Source organism: Rhagoletis zephyria, unplaced genomic scaffold (assembly GCF_001687245.7).
Source record: "Rhagoletis zephyria isolate East Lansing unplaced genomic scaffold, Rhagoletis_zephyria_1.1 Rzeph_scaffold_01066, whole genome shotgun sequence".
Classification (NCBI taxonomy): domain Eukaryota; kingdom Metazoa; phylum Arthropoda; class Insecta; order Diptera; family Tephritidae; genus Rhagoletis; species Rhagoletis zephyria.
The window spans coordinates 139,176-148,489 of record NW_016158150.1 but is presented as its reverse complement, the minus strand read 5'-3'; the positions used below and the strand labels follow the sequence as shown (position 1 = coordinate 148,489).

The 9,314-nt window shown below is 38.6% G+C and overlaps 1 long non-coding RNA gene across 1 annotated transcript; it reads left to right on the top strand.

The window, feature by feature from the left end:
- Positions 1-487: 487 nt before the first annotated feature.
- On the top strand, positions 488-834 carry LOC108362680 (uncharacterized). The gene is made up of 2 exons (XR_001847504.1): positions 488-648; positions 705-834. It is a non-coding gene; the product is annotated as an uncharacterized LOC108362680 (long non-coding RNA).
- Positions 835-9,314: the final 8,480 nt, after the last annotated feature.

The following is a 9,314-nucleotide window of genomic DNA, read 5'->3' as shown; positions in this document are numbered from 1 at the left end:
GCGGCTGACACCTCGGCAGAGCACGCTCACATCACCGTCTCTACCCCGCCAGCGGAGAAATCGCTGTAGGGATTTCGAGGGACTCCCAGTGCGCCGCAGCGCGTACCGGTCTGGATTGTTGTATCAGCCGCACCTAACATGGTGAACAAACGCTGACCAGGAAGCCGTCCAATATGGAAGCCGTCGCGCCTGGGTTTTTTTTTTGTAGCTCATCATATGTATGATGAGGGGGACACATATTTCAAAGAGGCGGTGTCCACTCGCCACTATCACAGGAATTTCATCAGACTTGCTGGCTTTTATACCGCGTCCTCAATTCCTGCTGCTCATCGTCGGGGATTGCTTATTCGTTTAACCTTATTTCGCAACTAACCTGCTACTACAGGCCGTCCGGCTATCCGCGACCTGCCGACCCCCCCGGTAGCTTAGAGCCCAGCTATGGTGACCGTTCCCACTGGGAATCAAAGTCCCCCCCCGGGCCTATATCGTGTGGTAGCGACAGTAATATGTGTGCAACGAAGCTGAAAGCGGTGATCAATAAAGTTGCGCCAACCCTCGAAACCATCTGCGAGACCACGAAAAAGGCCCAGAAATGCTCATAAAGGAAGCGCAGATGAGTGAATACCTTTCAGAAATGCGAACTTTAAAGTCCGGTAAGAGTATTGAGAGAGACAGTAAACTAATATCTTTAAATGCTTATATAGACGATGACGGCTTACTCAGAGCACGAGGAAGAGCCGAGAACTTGAGGTCTGGCGATGCCATCATTCTACCACGTTTTTAATAGTTCGCCATTACCACCAGCAAAATCATCATCAGTTTCACGAAGCTACTGTAAACACAATTCGTGAAAAGTACTACATTCCACGGTTAAGGGTGCTTTATCGAAAGGTAAGACGATTGTGTCAACGCTGCAAGAACGACGGCGCTAAACCAAACGCTCAGCAAATGGCACCGCTGCCAGCTGCACGATTGACAAGCTTCGAANTGCTTTATCGAAAGGTAAGACGATTGTGTCAACGCTGCAAGAACGACGGCACTAAACCAAACGCTCAGCAAATGGCACCGCTGCCAGCTGCACGATTGACAAGCTTCGAACGCCCTTTTACCTACGTCGGTATAGATTTATTTGACCCTATACACGTATCAGTTGGAAGACGTCGAGAAAAAAGGTGGGGAGTAATCTTTACTTGCTTGACAGTTCGTGTCGTCCACTTGGAAATCGCACACAGCTTAGATGTTTCCTCGTGCATTATGTGTATTCAAAATTTCATTTCAAGGCGCGGGAAGCCGCGCGAAATTTATACGGACAATGGAACTAATTTTAAGGCAGCAGAAAAGTCTCTGCGTGTAGAGTCCAGAATTATTGAAATGGCGCAAACAAAGTACGAGGATGTCATGTGGCGATTCAACCCACCCGGAGCGCAACACATGGGTGGTGCCTGGGAGCGATTGGTCCGTTCGGTAAAAGCTGTGCTTAACGCCATTTGCCTTTCATTTAAATTTACCGACGAAACGCTAAGGAATGCCTTGTGCGAAGTTGAGCTCATCATAAATTCTCGACCGCTCACGTTCGTGTCACTTGATAGCGCGGATGACGATGCGCTTACTCCAAACCATTTGCTATTGGGATCAACGGATGGCCACAAAGCGGTTTTCGACGATAAACACGATTTACGACAGCAATGGCATAAAACTAAAGACTTCGCTGATAAGTTCTGGCAGTTGCCGCTAAATATGAGTACATTTACAACTTAGTACTTAATATTACACCACTGTAAATTATCTAAGCATAGATCTCACAATTGAGTTATTTATATGCATATATGTATAAATGGTCACCGTTAGGTATGAGCTTATGTACACCTATTCTATTTTAGTGAAGTTCTGCTATATATACAGCCGTGAATTTAAATGGTATGGTTCTTTGTATATGAACAGTTAAAGAGGCGCCAAGCTCACAAATATTTTTAAAGCGCAACGCGAAGAAACGCATCGCTAATAAAAAGTTATTAAAGTTCCCTAAAAAAGTTGTGTGTCTTTTTTATTAAAGTCGCGTCGACGACAACAATTGGCTTTTTCTGTTCGGCTTTATTAAATGAATTAGAAGCGAAACAAATAGTTAAATCATTCCCTTGTTGCTCTTGGCTCAATATAGCAATATATAGAAGTCCGGGTATTGTAGCAGTTTTGGTGAAATTAATGCTGATTTTAGCGACTCAAAAGCTTTATCACACTCACTGTCCCAAATAAACCCAACTTTTTTCCTGCCTAATTGATTCAAAGGCGCTGCCAGAGACGCAATTTGGTATAAACCGTCTGTAATAATTAGCAAATGCGACGAATCTTCTAACCGCGTCTTTATCAGTCGGTTTTGTATATTTTTTAAATGCATTTATTTTGGTGTCATCTGGCAATAGACCTTTGGCTGAACATTTATGGCCTAAGAATGTAACTTCTGGCCGGAGGAAATTGCATTTATTCGAGTTAAGTTTTAAGTTGAAAGCTCTGCAAGTATTGAAAACGTTTGAAAGATTTTTGATGTGATGTGCCTCGCTACAACCAATTACGATTATATCATCGACGTAAAGAAATGCCGCATTGTGCGGAATACCGGAAAAAGCAATTGTCATCATTCGTAAAAATTAATTAGGTGCTACGTTTAAACCAAACGGTAATACTTTCCACCTAAATGCTACTCGGTCGGTGCTAAAGGACGTTACGTCACGTGAGTCAACATGCAAAGGGATTTGATGAAAACCTGAAAAGAGGTCTAAAGTTGAAAAATACTTCGCTCGGCCAAGGTTGTCTTAAATGTCATCTATTAGCGCAAGAGGGAACTTATCGGCAATCAGTTTCTTATTAACAGCACGGAAATCGACGCACATGCGGTATGCTTTTTGACCATTAGTGTCTTTTTTCGGAACAACAATTAAAGGGCTATTATAATTCGAGTAACTTTCTTCGATTAATTAATTTTTTTATATGTAACTTATTAACCTGACGGTTGATTTCCTCACGCTGGGAATATGGTAAATGGTAATTTTTAATGTAAACTGGGTTGTTGTCTGTCAATCTTAGTTTTTGTTCGTAAAAGTGGTTTAATGTCATTTTTTCGTCCGAAGTGCAAATATATCTGCGTAATCTAAACACAAGTTGAGCAATTCACTCTCAGTGTAGCTAGGAACTTGTTTTTTCAAAATCTTAATCAGTTCTTTTGTCCGGTTGTCATCGTTTCTTGTCTTATTAATGAAATAAACATTGAAATTAGAGAGTTTTTCAGTCCGGATGTTACAGTTCTTTACGTATTTTATGTCACTTGTGGTATTTATGACTTTGACGATTGGGTTACTTGTACTAATTATGCACCTTGCCGTGAATACACCGTTATCAATTTCTTGTGACTCCACAAAAAGTGGCTCCGGCGAACTTTCTAAATTGAAAAGTCTAAAAACTTTGCATCTGGGGGGAATTACGCAGGTATCGCTACTTTTTTGTTACTGAAAGGTTTTGTAAGAAAAACTTTCTCTCGCTCTAATTTTATCAATGACACTCTCGCTCTACTCCTAAAAACAAAAACAGTGATATTTCTTTTCCAAATTTCTTTGAAAGTTTTAAGAACATTTTTAAATTTTTAGTAGTGAAATTTTTACTTTTTAAATTTGAAGAAATGTTTGCTCTGCATTCGCCAGCGACAACAAGACAAAATGGGTGAGAAGCGTTACACTCAGTAATTAAATNAAGGTTTTGTAAGAAAAACTTTCTCTCGCTCTAATTTTATCAATGACACTCTCGCTCTACTCCTAAAAACAAAAACAGTGATATTTCTTTTCCAAATTTCTTTGAAAGTTTTAAGAACATTTTTAAATTTTTAGTAGTGAAATTTTTACTTTTTAAATTTGAAGAAATGTTTGCTCTGCATTCGCCAGCGACAACAAGACAAAATGGGTGAGAATCGTTACACTCAGTAATTAAATATAGGCTAAAGAGACGAAATTCCCTTAAATGCCGAAATGTATTTGTCGATATTCGTGAAGATCTCTTGATTCTGCCAAGTCGCTGTAAAGTAAAGCGCGCAATGGTTCTGGTAAATGAACCAACGAAGGTATTTAGGTATTGTCCTCCACAACACAATCCTGGTGTTTCCGAATGAGACTTTGACGCAATATAATATTGCCAAACCGCAACCATGGGCCCAATCGTCACACGACAGCTCGGTTTAGTTAATGGCGCGATGTAATTGCACACTAAGGCTTTCTGCACATTGGTCGTCCAATCATAGTGGCTTCATCGTGACATCATGATTCAACGATTACATGACGACTACACTTTCGCACACTCGGTCGTGATACTTCAATTCATTTGGCGTCTAAAAATTCGCTTAGGGCAGGTATTTTCTGTTTTTTGGTTGATATTTTCGCGAAATTTTTACAAAAACCTGCAATATTTAAATAATGAACTGTGCTGCAACAATTCTAGAAATAATTTTCCATTAATCTCTCTTCTTTTCTTTTCCTGAAATGTGTTTTGTGCACGCAGAGACTATTTGTCATATTTGATAGTTAAAACTATCTACTTTATTAAATTTTATTGCAAATGTCCACTCTTTAATAATTTTCACAGATTTTAAGGAAGAAATACTCATTTGTGTATAATTTTAATGCAAATATTAACCTTTTTACAAATTTTTCCCCATAAAATGTAAACAAACCATGCTTGCATAACGATTAGCAAACGACGGTGTCGTACTTATCCATTTCTGCATATTCTACGATTTGCCTATAACTACCCGATAACGACAAAAATGCAGACCTCCATTGAAATCCACGTGCTCGGCTCAAAATTTCAGGGCGAGACGACAGCGCAGCCATGATTGGACGACAAATGTGCAGAGTGGGCAATACCTTACCAGCAACTTACACTTCACCCGGCTGTCCTTACCACATCACTGACGAATCTCCCTTACTTTAACAAAGACGTGGCCGCCTTATATAAGTAGGAATTTAGAATGTACATTTGGTATCAGACATACTTCTGAGCCGCTTTACGTGTTACGTGTAATGCAGAGCAGTCGCTCGGAGTAGTTCGGTGCTTGGAAATAACTTCGGCTGCACGTTATTTTGCAACTGACAACGTAATGTGTCGTCGGACATGTTCATTTTGCACTTTACTAATAGATGACATTGGCCATGATGACAATTTTGGTACTAAAAACTGAAAGAAAACAAACTGAACTATTTGTCCCGGTATCCCGGTCCAACCTTAAAATGTCCCGGGTTTCGTTTAAGTGTCCCGGTTTTCGATTTGATTCCACAAATTTTGCATAAAAATGACTACACTGAGAGAAAAAACGCGTTGTAATATTAAGAAAAATTTTAAGAATTTACCGGGGAAAATAACGCATAGTAACATGAATATTTTTGATTTGATTATCGTTTTAAAATGTTCGTATTTAAAAACAATACTTTCATACCACACACACGTGGTGTTGAATCAACCTGAACATTTGAATGCACATTTACATGTCGGCTTACCTATTTTCTCAGTGGGTAAACTGCCAGTCGTTCAGTAGCTGCGTGTTCTATTTATTCTTCCTGAGTTCGTCCGGTACGAATCGCCAATTGCGGCTGTGTAAGCCAACGTTCAATATTCTAACGGTGGCATAATCTCCCCAGAACATTAAAATTGCGACATCAAAGAATTCGAAAAACCATATTCAGAGCAATCGAGCCATAACCGCGAAAGGAACGTAAGCTCCAAATTTTTTTATTTGTCGTTTGTGTTTTTTTTTAAATAAATATTGCAGAAGTTTCCACAAACAAATAGCTTCTTCATATCCATCATCAGGCAAACAAATACATCAAAAAAAAAATCTCAAAGTGAACCATCCATTGTGGAGTTATGCGCCGTCTGACGTACGCAAGTTTGGTATATACATAGAAATATTTATTTTTAATAGCAATCAGGGGTTATATTCGATGTAAATAAACTGGTTTAAATTAAATAATTAAATAAAATTCGTTTTTGTTTTAAAATATCACTATTATCCACACCATATTATGGAATTTAGCTCCCATTTCAGGAGAAAATTAGAAATTTTCGACAGTAAACTGTCGGCGTGCGTGAAAATTAGGTTGGCCTGTCAGTCGTTCAGTAGCTGTGTGTTCTTTTTATTCTTCCTGAGTTCGTCCGGCACGAATCGCCAATTGCGGCTGTGTAAGCCAACCTTTAATATTCTGACAGTGGCATAATCTTCCCAGAACATTAAAATAATTCGAATTACCATATTCGAAGCAATCGAGCCATAACCGCGAAAGGAACGTAAGCTCCAAATTTTTTTATTTGTCGTTTTTTTTTTTTTTTAAATGAATATTGCAGAAGTTTTCCACAAACAATTAGCTTCTTCATACGTTTCACAACGTTCGTACTGTGCGGTCGCTTAAACATTCGTTTTAAAGAATTCCTAAAGTTACTTTGTTTATCTAAGTGCTAAGCAGTTCTAATTTGTGTAATTTATACTGGAAAAAGCTATTTGAAGCCAAGCTCCAATAAATTGTTGTGTTTTAGACATAAAGTGCGTGGATTAAAAATTAAAAATTAACATTCTTGTTATTCCTTGTGCATATTTGCCTCTTTTGCTGCATTATTGTTGTTTTGCGTGAGAGTGCATTTTCCCATCTTCCGCGATTTATCATACACTTTGCATATCATCGAACAAATAGTTTTCCTGCAAACAGCTGATTTTGGCTTGCTTTTATGCTTTTAAGTTTTTGGCGCAGTGGCTTTAAAACTGTTAAGTTCAGCACGGTTTCTAACCATTGAACTTACAATACCTAGACATCTGTGTCTCTCAAACGCTCATCTTTGCTACTATCGTACTAAAAGCGTACACTGTGAGTTTTTCTTGTGCATACATATAAATTGTTCATACTTCGCGCTGCAATGTATTCATCCTGCTGTTTTGAAAAATGTAACATTAAAAACGACTTAGAGCGTTCCGTTGCGTGTTGGTTGTGTGATGACTTAGCTCCCGTTAAATGTGCTGGTCTCAATGATAGTGTGGCCGATATCATAACCGATAACAAAGGTGTTCGTTGGTCTTGCCCCAAGTGCAGATCAACCGAAGTTGAGCTTTGTAAAATGTCTAGGAGCGCCAGAAGTGGCTTCCAGGAGTTGGGTAAGGAGTTAAAACTTCTAAACGAAAAGTTTAAGCGATATGAAGATGCATTTAAAGACTTTAAATGCATTGAATCTTCATCCTCTCCATCACCCAAGCTTAAACAAGCTTCAAAAAAGCGGAAGAATGGAGGAGACAGCATTGTTCCTAATCCCATTGCTTTAGACATTGACACTCCGCCAACTGATTCTTTGCCCACTCCCGGCTTAAATAAGGAATCAATAAGTTTTAATTCTCCGTGTGTTGAGTTGTCTCAAGCTGCATCTTCCTCAGGTGTCACTACAAGGGCTGCAGCAAAAACGACAGCTGTGTCTGAACCTACATCTCAAAGTGGACCTTCTCCGTTACCGAAAGAATTAATCGTAGTTCCTGCGAATAAATCTGTGTTTGTTTCGCGCTTTTCCAGTGAAACGTCGGTAGATGATGTTAAGTCTTATATAACATCAAAGCTTAATCCCCGGCACATAGCTATTAGAAAATTTAATTTTTCATACGAAAGAAGCATATCTTCCTTCAAAATTGATATTTCCGTCGACCATTTTCAAAACATTGTTGATGGTTCATTCTGGCCCAATGGTGCTTTAGTTCGTGAGCTTGANTGTACTTAAAGTCTTTTGATTTAAATTATGAAATTTTGGTTTTTACTTAAACTTGGCTAAAACCGAATGTATTTAATACTGAAATATTGTGTAATAAGTATGAAATATTTAGATATGATCGCTTAGATAGAAAAGGCGGGGGTGTTTTAATAGCTGTTCAGACCGACTTTTCCTCTGAAAAAGTTGTGTTCACAGGTTCAGATGTTGTTGAATTCTTCTGTGTTAGAATACGGTGCCCCTCAAGTAGTGTTTTTCTTGTTGCAATTTATATTCCACAAAACTCTAACCCTTCGGTTTACTTCAAACATTCTTCATTATTGCTCTCTTTATTTGCCATGACCAAGCCCTCCGATTCTATTGTTGTGTTGGGTGATTTCAATCTAGCGTGTGTTTCCTGGGATTCGGTGGATGGAATTCTGGTGCCAAATTCTTCTCGGGATGTACTTAACCAATTTCTTAACGAACTTTCCGATCTTGGTCTATATCAGATTAATTCAGTTATCAACAACTTAGGTAAATGTCTTGATTTAGCGTTTATTAATGATACTGCTAAATGCACTATAATACGCGGCGATCCTTTAGTTATACCTATAGACCCTTATCACCCACCACTNTAATAGCTGTTCAGACCGACTTTTCCTCTGAAAAAGTTGTGTTCACAGGTTCAGATGTTGTTGAATTCTTCTGTGTTAGAATACGGTGCCCCTCAAGTAGTGTTTTTCTTGTTGCAATTTATATTCCACAAAACTCTAACCCTTCGGTTTACTTCAAACATTCTTCATTATTGCTCTCTTTATTTGCCATGACCAAGCCCTCCGATTCTATTGTTGTGTTGGGTGATTTCAATCTAGCGTGTGTTTCCTGGGATTCGGTGGATGGAATTCTGGTGCCAAATTCTTCTCGGGATGTACTTAACCAATTTCTTAACGAACTTTCCGATCTTGGTCTATATCAGATTAATTCAGTTATCAACAACTTAGGTAAATGTCTTGATTTAGCGTTTATTAATGATACTGCTAAATGCACTATAATACGCGGCGATCCTTTAGTTATACCTATAGACCCTTATCACCCACCACTTGAGTTGTCCTTGGCACCATCCTACGATTCATGTTATTGTCCTGAAACTAGAAAGCCGAAAGGTCGGCGATATTCTTTCAAATACGCTAACTACGACAAGCTTAAAGTAGCTATATTTGAAATAATCTGGCCTGAGTACGATGGGGATGTTGAGAACAGTGCCTTACACTTTAGTAAAATCTTGAATAATATATTCAGTAAACTCATTCCTCTTGTTAAAGAAAATACCGGACCTCGTAACTCGTTGTGGTTTAACTCAGAGCTAAAGCCTTTAAAAAATCAGAAAACTAAATCATTTAAACTTTATAAAAAATCAGGCCTGTCCTCTCACTACGCCGCGTACTCCATCCTTCTTCATAAATACAATGCCTTAAACAGAAAATATTACAGGAATTACATTAATTAAACTCGCATTAACATCGTTTCTAATCCCAAGTCATTTTATCATTTTGTTAACT